Consider the following 14,841-nt stretch of genomic DNA (forward strand, 5'->3'; position numbering starts at 1 on the left):
TCAACATTTTCTAGCTTTATTTCCTGGCAGCCAGGACCTGGTCTCCTAGTGCGGAGGGTGCTCTGGGGCTGGTCAACAAGGCACCTGGGTCACAGGGACCTAATGTCCCAGACAGGTCAGTAGGTCACAAGCCACTGAATGTCAGAGTGGGAGGGCCTTAAAGATACCAAAGCCAGAACAACAGAGCCTTTCCTCTGAGTCCTGAGTATGGGGTGGTGTGCTCTAGAACACTCGATGGCTGAAATAGCATTCTGAGTGTGCATTGGTCCCCTGGGAAGTTTTCTGGATCTGACTGTCTCACTCACTTCCTGGCTTCTGCTGGGCTGTGTTCCCAGATGAAGAAAAAAGGTTTGGTTAAGTCATTACCTAAGCTAATGTCACTGTTAATGTGGCAGAGCCGTGATTCGAATCCATTACACTCTGTCCATTTATGATGGTAGTGCTTTGTTATTTCATTTTCCATTGCCCCTGGGTCTTGGTTCAAGATTCTTCCCATGAGGGCTCTGTAGTGCCCGGTGTCTGCTGTCTCTGAAAGTCGGCCAGCTCGGGTCTGTTTGGGGGTCTGACCGGTGAGGTCTTCTGGTGCCCAGAACAAGTTAACCCCGTTCCAAAGGACCCTGGCATTCCTGTAGCTGGGAATGGCTCTGGTACCTCTCTTGTGGTGGCTGACCCACCTCCTTGTGTCTAGTTGCCATAATGGCGTATGGGGACTGGCCTCCAACCAGAGGCCCGGATCCAGTCTGCAGAGATCTTCCTTCTGGCCATCTTGACTGCCGTTCAGATTGTGGAGAGGATGGAGTCCCACGGCTGCCAGCTTCAGAGCTTGGAGAGGCAGACAGAGACGGCGGGGAAGAAGCTGGCGGACTGTGAGAGGACGGCCGTGGAGTTCGAGAACCAGCTGGAGGGCAAGTGGGCCGTGCTGGGGACCCTGCCGCAGGAGTATGGGCTGCTGCAGAGGCGGCTGGAGAACACGGAGAACCTGCTGAGAAACAGGAACTTCTGGGTGCCGAGGCTGCCCCCCTGGGCGACGAGGAACTTGGTGCCGGTGGAGAGGGCTTGCTTGCCTTCAGCAGGGTCCTCAGACTCGTAGTGGGGGGAACCCCATGTCTGCCAATGCTTGACCTCCTGGCTCTTAATGCCAGCCACGAATTGACTTGAAAGGGGTCGAAAAAACCTCAGAAGATAAGTGACACAGCTGAGACGTCTCTGCCGTGGCAGACGGCGCAGGGTTTGTTGGGAGGGGTACGGTTGTGCTTGCTGCTCCAGAAGGGTCTCTGAGGGTGAGGGCTGGCTCAGGTAGGGGAATCACAGAAGATCCATGTGACCCTAGGAGAGGGGACGAGCACCCAGGAGCCCGGGTCCCGGATCCTTTCAGCCGCTGGGCCCTGCTCTTACCTGAAGCAGATGCGATGGAGATGAGACGGTATTTGCCCAGTGGTTTGGCCAGCGATGCCCTGTGGCCTGGGGGTAGGGAGAGGAGCTGGAGCTGGTTTGAACCATTCTCCAAAATGGCACTAACCCATGTTGGCGTGGGCGGCCTGTACTTCAGGTGTCCCTGACTACTGAAGATGTGGCCGCGTGTCTCTCAGGGCAGGAGTGAGGCAGCCTGGAACACAACAGAAGGGGCCCTGCGAGCACACGAAAAGGAGCCAGGAGACACTGGTCTCCCTGGGGAAGAGGCTGGCGCCTGGGCGCTTCCAAGCCCAAAGTCCTTGGCTTTATTCCTTTATTGAATCCAATGGGCCCCTTGGATTTGAGAACCCAGAGCACTTTGAGATCACCTGATCAGCTGTCTTCAAGCAGGAAGCAGGTATTCTTAATTCCCATTTTTTTCGGTTTAATAGAATGCAGTGCGATGCAGGGAGGTTCAAAGACTTGCCCAAGGTCTCACGGAGACTAAATGTGAGTTGGCAACTGCTCTTGGCCACACTGCCCTTCCCGTGGCCTCAGGGGCAGCTCGTACCCACACATTTACTTGCCAGCCTGTTCGTTTCTGGTGGGCGGAGGCCGCCCCTGGTTTGTACTTGCACGTCTAGGACTCGCTGCACACTGTGAGTTCTCAGGAAGCTGCTGCACGAAGGGTTTATTGTGGGCCTGCTCTCCAGGGGTGCCCCAAGTCCAGAAAATGAGGTCCAGTCCTGGAACACGAAGTTCTTCGGGCTGTGGGCGGAGAGCCAGTGCGCGGGTGCTCGCGCGTCGGTGTGGGGCACGGCTGGGCCGGTTTTGTCTCTTCCACACTCCCCTTCCGTCTCAGCTTGCACACCTGAATCCTCCCACTGCTTTGAGCGGCTCAGCAGTTAGCTTTCTGTCCTCTCTCCTCCTTGGGAGGCTGGGGCCCAGAGCCTCCCTTCCCTTTGCCTGGCCACAGGTTTTCCTCTTCCAGAAGGTGGACCCGGGGTGCTGCGAGGCCTCCGGCTGAGGGGAGCGCGTGGAAGGGAGGGCCTCAGTAGACCTGTGCCGCAGGGTACACGCACCGAGAGCTGACCTCCACGTGGGACTCGCTCCCCGTCCCGGGCCTCTGTCTCCCCATCTGGCAAGTTGGGTGGCTGGACCAGGTGACTTTGGGTTCTCCCTGCCTTTCTTGGATTCCACTTTGTCCCCTGTGGGGCAGCAGGATCAGAGCCTTCTTCCCGGCCTGGTCACGCGCACTGCCTGCCTGGGGAGCACCGGCGCTCTGCTGCGCCCCAAGCTCAGTGCTGTCCTCCACACATCTTGACGGGGGTGGACCCTACTCCGAACCTCCGGCGGGCACCCTTTCCCTGCAGGGCCTGCGGAGGCGAGCCCCATCACCGCCTTCATGCAGCCTAGGCCCCCTTTCCTCCCTCCTAGACTGTGCCACCACCAAGCCTCTGGACCCCAGGGGAGGGGGAGGCAGAGCGGCGTGAGAGCCCCCACAGCCTGTCCCCTCAAGACGAGTGCAGGCCCAGCCCCCACCCTCACCTGTACGGGCATTCTGGTATCGGGAGTCCCCTCTCCCCCCCCACCCCGTGTGGAGAAACAGAGACAGAGGAGGGTGCAGTGAGCTGCCGACTGGTGGGGCCACATCCGGGTGTCATGGCCACCCTCCCCGGGACCCTGCACGGCCCTTTGGGCAGTTAAATGAATGATGAGCCAATAGTAGCTCGGTTTTCTTTCTCTCTCAGATGACCACAGTTCATCTGATCAATATGCAGTTTTCAAAGCCTTTTTTGGGAGGGGTGGGGTGAGGAACCCTTGATTTGAATGACAGCTGGGAACATATAACCCAGGGCAAGGCGGGACCGCTCTGGTTGAAGCAGGGCACAGTACCCTGGAGGCCCCTTCTCTCCGAACCCCAAGGTCATGCATGCCAAGACACCTATTCCCTGCTTTCTAGACTCAGATATTTTACTGGGGAGAAAGGCTGACTTTGGAAGCAGGTCCTTTGAGGAGGCGAATGAAGTCACATTGACCTCAGAGCTGGAAGAAGGCGGAGACTGAGCAGGATGCCGAGTCTCCTGTAAGATGAGAAAGGGGAGCCTAGTACCTGGGCCCTCTGCAGCGGGACGAAGAGTGGGAGAGCGGGTAGGCCGTGCTTTCCGTTGGCCTCTGTGAGCGCTCCCACCCCAGGAGCCTGGGGAGGTGGTGTGGGGCTCCCGCGGCCGCCAGGCTGGGCCCCTGTGCCGTTGCGGGAGGACTGGGCTGTTCCTAGGCCGCGGCAGCCACGGTTCCAGGCGGCGGCAGCTCGCAGGGAGGTACCCCTGTGCCAGAGGCCCCAGCCCCAGCTCTGCCAGGGCGCTGGGGTTTGCTCCTTAGTTGGGCTCAAGTGAGCACTGGGGAGGTGGGGGAATGAGGTCCTCGGGGGGCACTCGGGTCTGTCCTGAGGCCTGAGAACTCCCTGCCGTTTGGACAGTTACTTTCTTGCATTCCACCTTCTCTGTAAGCTTTTCCAGACTCCACAGGAGAGAGCTCTGTTTCCTCCCTGACCCCCAGGACAGGCTTTGCCCTCTGGGGCTGTTTTTGTACCCTCTGCTGTGAACACGGGGGCGCCGGAGACCTCTTTATTTACTGGACGCTTCCACAGGCAGGTTCTTCCTCTGGAGTCCTAGGAAAAGTGCAGATGTGGTTCTCGTTCAGTACGTCTGGGTGGGGTCGGGGTTCCCACAGGTTCCTCAGGGAACCCCGGGCAGGTCCACGTTTGAGAACCAGGGTCGGCCACCTTGAACAGAGACTACCAGCCTCTACCCTTTGCACGCGTTTGCATTTTGACTCTGCAGATGTTTTCTCACAAGAGAACATTCTCACGGAGAAATGCAAAGGGTGCAGGTGAAGCTGACGGGCTCTCTGTGGTGGCCGCCCTCCCCACCGCACCCCTCCCGAGGGCCCCCACACCGTCACTCTGCCGTGTGGCATTTCGGGCTCCTCTGTCACGCAGTTTCACACACGTGGGAACGGGGGAAAGACACAGAGTTGAAACGACAGGGAGGCAGTGCCGTGGGTACCGACCTGCAGCTTTTCACTTAACAAAATGTCCTAAGAACCTTCAGGAAAAGGTGGGGTGCGTTTTGATCCGCGTCACTCTCTGGGAGCCTGGGCCGGCCGCACGGTGGGAACTTGGTGTCCGGGGCCCGGTCCGTCGTGTAGCCAGCCTGGTGGCCCTGCTGGCCGTCTCCCCAGCATGACTGTGGCACCGCAGAAGGGGACACACTGAGCCCTCCTAGTCCTAGGGGCAGGATCTGGCTCAGCCTTGCATGGTGTGGATAGCCATGAGACACTGGTGGCCTGGAATGTTCTCCATTTGCTCATTTATGTAACAAAAAGTGAGCCTACCCTGATGCCTGAGGCAGGAAGGAGGGGCAGGAATGACTCGCTGTGCCCACCTTGGGTCTTAGAGATCTTAGAGACTGGTGCCCTTGGTGAGGTCACTTAGCCCTCCGAGGACATTTGCTCCCCACCACTGTGGCATGCAGGCTGTGTGACGGGCTGAATAAACAAAACGAAGTAATGAAACAGCAACTTAGACAAGGTAGTGGTGACTGGTGCTGTCCCCGGACAGGCTCTTGGTGTCACAGGCCCAGGCTGCTTCCAGTTCGTTGCCCTATCCTTCCTCAGATGTGGCTTGTTGCCGTGGTTCAAGACGGCTCACTCCCGTGTCTGCAGCCAGTAAGAAGGAAGCAAGAAGGCAGGCGGTGTTCTTGCCCTTTAAGGTCAACGTTGATTTTTTTTTTTATTTTAATTTTTTTTTCAACGTTTTTATTTATTTTTTGGGACAGAGAGAGACAGAGCATGAACGGGGGAGGGGCAGAGAGAGAGGGAGATACAGAATCGGAAACAGGCTCCAGGCTCTGAGCCATCAGCCCAGAGCCTGACGCGGGGCTCGAACTCACGGACCGCAAGATCGTGACCTGGTTGAAGTCGGACGCTTAACCGACTGCGCCACCCAGGCGCCCCAAGGTCAACGTTGATTTATTGCTTGAAAAAAAATTTTTCTTTTAGTTTTACTTTTGAAAAAAATTTACATCCAAGTTAGCATACAGTGAAACAATGATTTCAGGACTAGATTCCTTAAAGCCCCTTCCCCGTTTAGCCCATCCCCCCTCCCACAACCCCTCCAGTAACCCTGTTTGTTCTCCATATTTATGAGTCTCTTCTGTTTTGTCCCCCTCCCTGGTTTTCTATTATTTTTGTTTCCCTTCCCTTATGTTCGTCTGTTTTGTCTCTTAAGGTCCGCATGTGACTGAAGTCGTACGATTTTTGTCTTTCTCTGACTAATTTCACTTAGCGTAAGACCCTCCAGTGCCATCCACGTAGTTGCAAATGGCAAGATTTCATTCTTTTTGATTGCCGAGTAATACTCCATTGTGCGTGCACCACATCTTCTTTATCCATCCATCCATCAGTGGACATTTGGGCTCTTTCCATCCTTTGGCTCTTGTCGATAGTGCTGCTAGAAACACGGGGGTGCATGTGTCCCTTCGAAACAGCACACCTGTATCCCTTGGATAAATGCCTGGTAGTGCTGGTTGTAGGGTAGTTCTTTTTATTTTTTATTTTTTTTTAACGTTTATTTATTTTTTGAGAGAAAGAGACAGAGCATGAGGGGGAGAGGGACAGAGAGAGAGGGAGACACAGAATCAGAAGCAGGCTCCAGGCTCTGAGCTGTCAGCACAGGGCCCAATGCAGGGCTTGAACTCACGAACCGTGAGGTCATGACCTGAGCCAAAGTCGGATGCTCAACCGACTGAGCCAGCCAGGCGCCCCAGGGTAGTTCTATTTTTAGTTTTTTTGAGGAACCTCCATACTGTTTTCCAGAGTAGCTGCACTAGCTTGCATTCCCCCCCCAATTTTTTTAATGTTTATTTATTTTTGAGAGAGAGAGAGAGACAGAGTGTGAGCAGGGAGGGGCAGAGAGAGAGGAAGACAGAATCCGAAGCGGGCTCCAGGCTCCGAGCCGTCAGCACAGAGCCAGACGCGGGGCTCGGACCCATGAACCGTGAGATCATGACCTGAGCCGAAGTCGGATGCTCAACCGACTGAGCCAGCCAGGCGCCCCTATTTACTTCTTATTTAATAAGCACATATTTAGTACTTACAATGTATTTTATCGGTCCCGACCAGGTGAAGCCTCATTCCAACCTTTTGTTTACTCACATTATAGATAAAGAGACCAAGGCGCAGGGCAGTCCATTGTCCCGTGTCACGTAGCTGTGGACGCAGAGCCTGTCACATCGCACCGATGACCAGCCACACACCGCATCTGCTTTCAGGGGAGGCCCGGAAACAGGGTCTTTAGGTGGCCACGTGCCACATCTCCACCGGGAGGAGATGCCACCTCAGGAAGCCGCTTTCTTTGCCCCTCCTCGTCCGTCCAGGTTTCATCCTGAGATGGCGGCGACCCCGTCCCCTCTTCAGGCTCCACTTGTGATCCCAGTTCTCTTGCCGTTTCCACCGCGTCCGCAGTGACGTCCTCCGCCGAGGTCCTGAACCTTCCATTTGTGAAAGACAGGATCTGTGAAGCACAAGAAAGCAGAGCGCAAGAAAATGAGATCGGCCTGTACGGAGAATCAAAACACGGCTGGTACAGTCTCCCCCAGAACCTGGAGCTCACAGCGGCCTTGGTCCCCACGGTCCCACCCTCCCTGGGACCCCAGCAGACCAGGGAAGACTACCGGTGGCGAAGCATGGCCTCTGTGTTGGGTAGGAGGCCGGAGGGAGGCGGGAAGAGCTGAACAGCGGGGGGAGAGGGAAGGAGAAGGGCGCAGGGAGGAGGGCGGACGCCGTGCAGGGGAGGGTTAGAGATGAAGGTGAGTGAGGACGGGACCTCCAGAGTTCCAGCTTCCGCGTGTGGGTCCCAGCTGTGTGTCCTCCGGCCACGGGGGAGCCGAGGTCAAGGCACTGAGGGACCAGGGATGGGGGAGGCTCATCACCACGGATGCACAACCAGAGAGCAGAGAGGCCGAGGCCCGGGCCATCCGGGCCGGTGAGGAAGCATCCTGGAGGCCGCGCAGGCAGGATCCCACCCAGACCCCACGCTCGCCACAGAGCCTGAGGCAGGGCTCGATCGCGCCACCCTGGGATCGTGACCCAAGCCCAGTCAAGAGTCGGACGCTCAACCGACTGAGCCACTGCTGTTGGCGGCTGGCCCAGGCTCTACCCACACTCGGTATGGCCAGTCTTCAGTCTTCCTGATGTGCGTTCTAATGTGACGCGGTCGTATCTCGTCGTGGCTTGTGTTGTCGTCGGTGTCGTTTCTTAGCACAAGCTGGCGTGGGGGTGGGGGTGGGGGCGCAGGGGGAGGGAGAGAGCGAATCCCACGCCCCGCGCAGAGCCTCACTTGAGGCTCCGTCTCCCAACCGTGAGATCATAACCGGCGCCGAAATCGAGAGTTGGCCGCTTCACCGACCGAGCCGCCCACGCGTCCTGATCTCATTGTGGTTTTACTTTTTATTTCCCTCATTACCAATGATGTGGAAGATGCTTTTCTGTGCTTGCTGCCATCATACGTCTTCTTTGGTGAGGTGTCTGTTCAGGTCTTCTGTCCGTTTTTCTTCATTTGGGTTGTTTACTTCTGACTCCGTTTTGAAAGTTCTCTGTATTTAATGGCGCAAGTTCTGTGTCAGATACGCGGCTTCCAGACACTTCCTCCCGGTCTGTGACTTGTCGTTTCACTCTCTTAACAGTGTCTTTCAAAGACCGAAAGTGCTTAATTTTGATGAATTGCAGTATATCAAGTGAGCTTTTGGTGTCATGTCTAAGAAAATTTTGCCTAACTTGGGGCGCCTGACTTGCTCAGTCGGTGGAGGGTGTGACTCTTGATCTCGGGGCTGTGAGTTCGAGCCCCGTATTGGGTGGAGAGATTCCTTAAAAATAAAATCTTTAAAATAAAGAGAAAGAAAGAAAGAAAGAAAGAAGAAAGAAAGAGAAAGAAAGAAAGAAGAAAGAAAGAGAAAGAAAGAAAGAAAGAGAAAGAAAGAAAAAGGTTTGCCTAATTCAAAGCCACACCCCCGTCTCTCAATCTCAGAGAGAAGCCAGTTTTCTTTAATGGTTGGAAATACCACATATCAGGAAACGCTTTATGAAATTTTCCACGCAAGAACCCGAATATTTCTGTTTTATGGCATGACGGTGTAAAAAGTGCCCGTTTCTTCCTCAACACGATGCAGCAGGAGCACCACCTTTTGAACATTTTGTGTCACAAACCGGTCGGGGAGCCTCCCCGTCCTGTCATCTCTCCCCGCGGCTGTCGTGACCCCGTTCTGTTAGAATTCGCGTCACCGGGTTGAAAACGGCACGGCCCTGCCCTGCTTAGAACCCACCTGCCCTGCTCTCCTGAGTAATTGGACATTTTGGCCATGTTTACGTGGGGTTTCGTTCTCAGTAAGCACAGTTAACTCAAACAGTGTCAAAGAACCGCCCCTTCCCTCTCCCCAGCGCCTCTGCCACGACTGTCCTCATAACGTCTGTCTTTCTGGCCACCTCCCGAGGGGCCAGGCCTAACCAGAGGCCTCTCTCCCCTGCACCCACGCCAACTCCTTCCTCCTCCCTGTCCTGCCAGCCCCAGGGCGCACACCGTTGGCTCTTTCAGCCCTTGGAGCCACTTCTGGAGCAACTGCCTGAACAAGCCTTCTTCCCAGAGGGCGCTGGCGTGGCACCCGATGTCACGGGGGTGGGAAGGGAGTCCGAGGGGCGGGAGACCCACGCGGAGCGGGAGCCAGCCAGCAGCCTCACTGCCGGCCTTCTGGCCGGGGAAGGTGCCCATCCGGCTGGGCTGGCCTGGGTTCACGGAGGTTCCGTAGAGGCGGGGGGCAGGCCCCAGGACGCCTAGCCAGGGACCAGGTCCCCCTTGGTCCGCCTCAGGTTGCCACCTCCTTCCCCTACAGTCAGTTGGAACTAAAAATATCACCCCCTTGGGTCAACGGGCCGGTGGCCCCGATGGAAGGGGTCTGCGGTCAATTTTGGCGTGTCCCGGCGGCCTCAGGGGGAGAGCACCAAACGTGTGGACTCACTTCGGGTGCTCGGTCACTTTGCACAGCAGCCCGGGGGCTCTGGGGCCTGCCTCAGTATTTCTGCCCTAAAGGGCTACTTCCCCAAAGTCCTGCGAGCGGCATAGACTATGGAAGACTCCTTCTCTGGGGGAAAGGCACCGGGAGGGGTTGCTAGGGACTCAGGTGGGTGGGGGCAGGGTGGGAAGAGCCTTCTTTGGCTGGGTCCCCCCACCAGTGCCCAGCCTTTCAGATCAGAGGACCGTCCCTCCCCTCCCCTGGCCGCTTCCCCGTTGTCGCTGCCCACACGGAGCGACCTGGCTTTGCTCCGGTCTTGGGACCCGTGGCTTTCCATGCCCTGGGGGCTCACAAGCGATCCCGGAGGACACCCCTCCTTGAGCGGGAAGCTGGAGCTGGTTCCCCAGATTCCCGCACGGTATTTCGGGGGCTGAGCGGGTGAGCGTATGGTGGAAAGGGAGAAAGGGGTCCTCTGCGTCTCGGGGAGTGGTGTCGGGACCAGCTTCTTGTCCCGGACCTGCTCTTCTACCCGGACAGAGACCCCCTCGCCTCAGCGCCCCAGCTCAGGGAGGAAGAGGAAGTGGGGAGGCGAAGGGAGGACCAGCCTGGCACGCGGGAGCTGGTTAGTAGGTGTGGAGATGTGAACGCAGGAGTCAGATGAGAGGGAGAGCCGGGCTGTCATCGGGCAGGCTGCCCGCCTCCAGGAACTTGGCTGTCACAGTCCAGGGACAAGTCAACTGCACAGTCCAAGAGGTGCAGTTAAGGCTCTGAGGCAGGCCTGGGGGTATAGCTCAGGGGCAGAGCATTTGACTGCAGATCAAGAGGTCCCCGGTTCAAATCCGGGTGCCCCCTTGCCGAGGTCACTTTTGGCCGTGAAGTCTCAAAGAAGAGGCCAGCAATTCTCATGCCTGCCGCCTGGTGTCTGGGTCCTGTTCTGTCCTCATCTCTAGGGTGGCGGTGAAGGTTCCGTGAGGGCACGGCTGGTCATGCTGTGCCACAGGCTGTCCCCCACAGGCAGTGTCCGGGAGCACCCTCACTGCATTAGCAGGAATCTAGACTTCCAGAATGTTTCCTGGCACACCTTCCTTGTGACCTCGTTCTCCAGCCTCACTGATGTGCAGATACACCTGACCCAATCTTTTTTTTTTTTTTTTTAATTTTTTTTTCAACGTTTATTTATTTTTGGGACAGAGAGAGACAGAGCATGAACGGGGGAGAGGCAGAGAGAGAGGGAGACACAGAATCGGAAACAGCTCCAGGCTCTGAGCCATCAGCCCAGAGCCCGACGCGGGGCTCGAACTCACGGAGTGCGAGATCGTGACCTGGCTGAAGTCGGACGCTTAACCGACTGCGCCACCCAGGCGCCCCTGACCCAATCTTTAAAAACATTTTTGGGGGTGCTGGGTGGCTCAGTTGAGTGTCCCACTCTTTTTTCTTTTTAATGTTTATTTTGAGAGAGAGGGAAAGAGGGAGAGACAGACAGCAAGTGGGGGAAGGGCAGAGAGAGAGAGAGAGAGAGAGAGAATCCCAAGCAGGCTCCGTGCTGTCAGCACAGAGCCCGATGCAGGGCTCGAACCCACGAACTGTGAGATCATGACCTGAGGCGATATTGGGAGTCTGATTCTTAACCGACTGAGCCACCTAGGCGCCCTAAGTGTCCGACTCTTGATTTTGGCTCAGGTCATGATCCCATGGTTGTGGGATGGACCCCTGCATCAGGCTCTGCACTCAGCATGGAGCCTAAGATTGTCTGTCTGTCTGTCTGTCTCTCTCTCTCTGCCCCTCCCCCACTCTCTTTCTAAAAACAAAAAATTATTAAAAACATTCTTTGTTCTTGGGGCACCTGGGTGGCTCAGTCAGTGAAGCGCCCAACTTTGCCTCGGGTCGTGATCTCACGGTTCGTGAGTTCGAGCCCCGCGTCAGGCTCTATACCTACTTACAGCTAGGAGCCTGGAGCCTGCTTCCGATTCTGCTGTCTCCCTCTCTCCGCCCCTCCCCTGCTCAGGCTCTGTCTCTCTCTCAAAAAAAATGAACGAACATTAAAAAAAAATTTAAAAACAAAACAAAAATCTTTGTTCGTACTCCTCCCTTGGCCTTATTCCTCCTTGGCCTCCTCTACTTCTTCATGTAGCGGGCTCCTCCTTGCCCATGTCCTCCAGAAAGTTCTTTGTCCGTGAATGAATAACACAGTGAGCACCTTCCCCGAGGCTTGGAGTCGGTAGGAGGCTCTCCCTGGGATGAGTGTGAGGTTCCCAGAAACAACCACACTCATCCCGATGAGAGCAAAACACAGGCGCGCAGAGATCCTGAGTGCGGTGCCTGGGTGGAAAGGTGATGATGGGAAGCCATAGGCAGGTGGGGGCATAGCTCAGGGGTAGAGCATTTGACTGCAGATCAAGAGGTCCCCGGTTCAAATCCGGGTGCCCCCTCTCCTCCCTTTTAAGTTACTGAAGCAGGTATTGGAATTTCTGCCTCCATTAAGTTAATGCTCTGTCTTGGGATGAGAATTTAGGATCTGCACCAAGACCAGCCCCAAGAATCTGTCCCTGAGCATCATCCAGACAATACCTCCTGGGATCACATTTGACTGAAGAGGCTGACGAAATTGGCCCCGTCCGCTCCCACCTACCTGGGGACTCTTGACCTTCATGGCCTGCGGGGGGACATCACTTTCCTTCCCTTAATGTCTCATTTTTCTCGACCTTGTTATAATCTCCAGAGAGAAGGCGGTCTCTTTGTTCTTATTGCCTCCACGTGTGCAGGATGGACATACATCTTCCTACTCCCCGGGAGGGACTGTGCGGATGAGAGAACATATCAAAAGCAGAGCCTCTGTTCTCTCCCTGGGGATTTCTCAGTGGTGCTATCTCCACCACAGCCTTAGACCCACTGCATCCTCCCTGCTCCCTCCTTAAAACGCAGGATGGGCATGAAGAATCCTGCAGAGGGGCGCCTGGTGGCTCTGTCGGTTAGGCCTCCGACTCCGGCTCAGGTCATGATCTCGCCGTTCGTGAGTTCGAGCGCCGCGTCGGGCTCTGGGCTGCTAGCTCGGAGCCTGGAGTCTGCTTGGGATTCTGTGTCTCCCACACTCTCTGCCCCTCCCCCAGCTCACACTCTGTCTCTCTCTCTCTCTCTGTCTCAAAAATAAAAACATTAATTAAAAAAAGAATCTTGCAGAGCAATCTCCATGTTCCTTAAAGAGAAAAGTAATTTGAAATGATCTTTCCTAGGAGGACAAATGAAGAAGCTGGGAAATATTGCCAAACAGCTCATTAAAAGCCTCAAAGGGCTTTGGGACGCCAGGGTGGCTCAACTGGTTAAGTGTCTGACTCTTGGTTTCGGCTCAGGTCATGACCGTGCAGTCTGTGAGCCCGAGCCCCACATCGGGCTCTGTGCTGACAGTGCAGAGCCTGCTTGGGATTCTCTCTCTCCCCCCCTGCCCCTCCCCAACACATGCGTGCATGCTCTCTCTCTCTCTCTCTCTCAAAATAAATTAAAAAACTTAAAAAGCCTCAAAGAGCTCACTGGTTAGATAGGAAGTAACTGGTTAGATAGCTAACTAGTTAGATGGGTGGAGATTCAGAACAAATGTGAAACATGGGGCAGCTGGGCGGCTCGGTTGATTAATCGTGGGACTTCGTCTCAGGTCACGGTCTTGCCGTTCGTGAGTTCGAGCCCCTCGTCGGGCTCTGTGCTGACAGCTCAGAGCCTGGAGCCTGCTTTGGGTTCTGTGTCCCTCCTCTCTCTCTGTCCCTCCCCCACTCCTGCTCTGTCCCGCTCTGTCAAAAATAAATAAATGTTAAAAAAAAATTTTAAACAACAAATGGGAAACAGAGAAGCTCTACATGAGAAGCTGCTTTGGGCCTCAGTCCAGAAGAGGCAGGGGAGAGCCTAAGTGAACTTCTGGAAGTCTCTCAGGACCAGGGGATAGAAGTCAGAATTCTGGGCCCACCTAGAGGGTAAACTGAATGAAAATAGCTCCTGTAAGAATTTGTAGCTGGTCTTTGTGTCATTCAAATGGCCCAGAAAACTCAAGCCTTGAAATTATGTTAAGGTATCCTGACTGCTAGAGCCCCTCAGATACCTGCAAAAAACAAAGGAAGGATATTATCATCTCCACCTGGCTTCAAATCAGTCCCACAAATACATTTCTGAATACATTGTTCAGTAGGCAGTCAAGAATAACTATTTACACAAGGAGGCAAAAACCACCAATAAAAATCAATAGAAACAACAGGCCGCAGAACTAAACACAGGAACTTTTGTATTAGAACATCCAGAAACACACTATACAAGGATAATGCTTACTGTTTTCAAAAAGGTAAGAGACAAGCTTGAAAATTTCAGTAGGAAGCTGGAAAGCATAAGCAATAACTAAGAGGATATGAAATGAGAACATAGACATTTTATATCTACAAATCAATAACTAAAATTAAAATCTCAATGGGGGTGCCTAGGTGGCTCAGTCACTTAAGTGTTAGACTTCAGCTCGGGTCATGATCTCATGGTTCGTGAGTTTGAGCCCTTCAGTGGGCTTTCTGCTGTCAGCACAGAGCTGGCTTTGGATCCTCTGTCCCGCCTCTCTCTCTGCCCCTTCCCCACTGGTTCTGTCTCTCAAAATAAATAAATAAACTTAAAAACAAAAACCTCAATGAATACGTCCATGTTACTCTCAGTGAATAGTTTCAGCCAAAGAGAAAATCGTGAATTAGAACATTGGAATGAAAAACTGTCCATTAGAAAGCATGCAGAGAGAAAAGCATAGCAAACACAGAATAGAGAGTAACAAATTTAGAGGATACAATGAGAAAGTCTCATGTACATTGAAATGGACTCCTGGAAGAGAAACTGAAGTAGATGGAATATTTGAGGAGACAGAGGCTAAGACAATTTTGCCACTTAGGAGTTACTGTAGTAAAATTGCAGAAAATCAGAGACAAGAAACTCACAAACGTCATGAAAAGAAGACCCATTACTTTCAATGAGTTCCAATGAGACACAACAGTGAGTTTTCAAGAGCAACAATGGAAACCAGAAGGCAGTGGAATTGCATCTACTGAAATACCATAACTGTTAACATAAAATTCTGTACTCAGGTAAAATATCCTTCATGAGTGAAGGTAAAGTAAAGACAATTTCAGGCAAATAAAAACGGAAATAATTCATCCACAGTCTGCATGCGCTAAAGGAAATTCTAAACGGTATATTCTAAGCAGCAGGGAGATGATTTGGATGGAAGGACGGATGTAGGAAGGAAGACAGAGGCAGAGAAACAGTAAATATCTGAATACATCTAAGTGAGCGTTGACTGTATTAAAAAAAACAATAATGAGGTTGACACAACTTATGGAATAATGAAAAAGGCAAAAGCTGCATATAGGTT

At 54.0% G+C, this 14,841-nt stretch overlaps 2 non-coding genes across 2 annotated transcripts; both read left to right on the forward strand.

Annotated features, from left to right (window-relative positions):
- The first annotated feature begins 10,238 nt into the window (after nucleotides 1–10,238).
- TRNAC-GCA (transfer RNA cysteine (anticodon GCA)) lies at nucleotides 10,239–10,310 on the forward strand. The gene has a single exon. It is a non-coding gene; the product is annotated as a tRNA-Cys (tRNA).
- Nucleotides 10,311–11,815: 1,505 nt separating this feature from the next.
- On the forward strand, nucleotides 11,816–11,887 carry TRNAC-GCA (transfer RNA cysteine (anticodon GCA)). Its single transcript has one exon. It is a non-coding gene; the product is annotated as a tRNA-Cys (tRNA).
- Nucleotides 11,888–14,841: the final 2,954 nt, after the last annotated feature.

Source organism: Prionailurus viverrinus, chromosome A2 (assembly GCF_022837055.1).
Source record: "Prionailurus viverrinus isolate Anna chromosome A2, UM_Priviv_1.0, whole genome shotgun sequence".
NCBI lineage: Eukaryota > Metazoa > Chordata > Mammalia > Carnivora > Felidae > Prionailurus > Prionailurus viverrinus.